Source organism: Anneissia japonica, unplaced genomic scaffold (assembly GCF_011630105.1).
Source record: "Anneissia japonica isolate Jap-2015-1 unplaced genomic scaffold, ASM1163010v1 scaffold288142_len361356_cov169, whole genome shotgun sequence".
Classification (NCBI taxonomy): domain Eukaryota; kingdom Metazoa; phylum Echinodermata; class Crinoidea; order Comatulida; family Comatulidae; genus Anneissia; species Anneissia japonica.
This window is the reverse complement of record NW_022753229.1, coordinates 232,084-234,449: the sequence shown is the minus strand read 5'-3', so window position 1 is coordinate 234,449 and position 2,366 is coordinate 232,084. Positions and strand designations below refer to the sequence as shown.

Here is a 2,366-nt window from a genome sequence, read left to right as displayed (position 1 = left end):
CTATAACAATAATAAAAAAAAAAAAAAAAAAAAAAATAAATAAATAAATAAATAAATAAAAACAAGGCAAGAGAAAAAAAAAAACATCAATCAACTTATTTTTTTATTTTCCCATATGAAATTAAAAAGATATTTTGACTTCATTGATGACTTTCTTAGGTACATGCAGTATGCTAACAGTTGTAGGCCTACATAATTTTTTAGAGTGATAAAGCTTTTACAATTGGAATTCTTTTAAAAAAATAAATAAATGTCTTTCCTCCCAAAATTTCAGTATGCTAGCAATTTATAATTAAATTTAAAAAATTGTAACAAGTATAATTATTTTGTAGTCATTTTGATTTTAATAGGTATTGAAAATAGTTTAGGCTCATGTTTATTAATTATCTTTAATTACGCGTAATAGATAGCGACGAATGATAATCATTGCTTTCTAAATACTGTATTATGAATGACAATTGGGCGAGGACCGCCTCAGAGCTTATTTTGTGCCGTACGTAATTACATAGATTGTAGGTTGCCTCTACAGTATGCCGTACATAAAGCAATAGCCGTTTTTTGATTGACATTAATGTAAACAAAGATTGGACTGCCTCACCGGTAGGAATCAAAAGAAATCCCCATTAAAATATTATTTCACATGCGTTGCGCCTTTGATCTTGTTTGGAATTGGCGCCATATAAATTCGAGATATTATTATTATTATTATTATTATTATTATTATTATTATTATTATTATTATTATTATTATTATTATTATTATTATGAGGACACCTTCGGTAATGAAAAAAATATCCCCTTAATCCCATGGGGTGTCCCATGAATAGGGTTGGCCGTAATGTTAAAAGATACATTTCCTTCACTTCACGGCCAAAAGAAATAATTTGTTTTCTAATGAAAATAAGTATTCGTACTTCAGTGGGTTCCTTGGTGGTCACATCAAATAAGATCCAAGTTTTGACCAAGTGGTAGTACGGTAAATGAAAATCGTGTGTCACAAACGTTACATCCATTGGCGTTTTATTTGGCTGCGGGTGTTTTGAAGGAACAAGACGGCCCCAATCACCATGTGAATATTTATTTTCTGCATTAATTAAAAACTTGCATATAATAGTTGGCTGTCTTTATGACACATACAATACTCCAAAGATTGAAGTTGCTAACATATATTTTATTCCTTCTTTTAAGATCATTATTGGGGGTTAGCGCGAACGCAGTCCCCCGCTACCATAAATTATACACCCGAGTTCCCCTACCATAAATTTTACACCCGAGTTCCCCACATTTGGGGGAATCGCAAGGGTCAACCACAGCTAAGTGCAATGCCGTGGCCTCGCCTTGGGAGGACTTCCTTCTTGATCAAAGTCTCTCCTGTGCCAGGTAAGTATGCTCCATCAACGAAAAGTTGAGAATATGTATGAATAATTTAAAAGCTACATATAAATGTCATTAATAATATTTCTTATGAAACTATTTATTTAGACAATATAAGTATTTATATACACACATTATTTATAAAATATAAGTTATTTACTATCGAATGGCATTTTGTAAATATAATAACACATTTTGTAAATAATAAAACGACTCGTTTTAATTCATGAATATTCATTATCTTTAATTCGTTATCCGCGAAAATTGAGGGCAGCAGACAGATAATGATCACAATCACTCCACTTGGAAGCTAAAAAGAAATGGAGGACCATAGAGATATAATATGTGAAGGACACTGTTTTACGCATTCGTCATTTATAAAAGATTAATTATTCTAAAGAGTAGGGCTCAATTATTATATACCCATAAAAAACGTGACCGGACGTTTCACTGACAGACACTTGGCCGACAGACTATCGGGCGATGATCCTCGACGAAAAAAAGTGGGGTGGTGGGTCGCTCAAAATTTGCCGAGGTGTTCCATGGGTTTCAAAGGCTTATTTAATCGATTTTTGAGCCTACTAATATGTTGAAAATATTCATAAATTTTTTTTCTCCCCCGACGAATAGTGGGGCAGCTCTCCTCGACGTGGGTGTGAAGGGGAGAGGGGCGGCGCTCGGCGACAGACAATATGCCGACAGACAATTCGCGGATATTTTATGTGAACATGTTAACGAATGGATGTGTCACAAGTTAGTCAGTGGCGTATCTAGGAGCCTTCAAATGAGGTGGTGACGAAGGGGTAGTGGTGGTTGTGAAGCTCGCAAAATAAGGTTGCATGTGTTGATATTTATCTACTTGAGCGAGATTTTTGTTTGTTTCCAACATTTTAATGAGGTGTTGGTGGGCTGTCTCTTATACACATCTAGATGTGTATAAGAGACAGCAGAGTTTAGCCAAAATCATCTGTATTCTATTCTTCCATGAAAAT

The 2,366-nt window shown here is 34.1% G+C and overlaps 1 pseudogene; it reads right to left on the bottom strand.

Moving 5' to 3' along the window:
* Positions 1 to 1,196: 1,196 nt before the first annotated feature.
* Positions 1,197 to 1,388, bottom strand: LOC117122775 (annotated as a pseudogene).
* Positions 1,389 to 2,366: the final 978 nt, after the last annotated feature.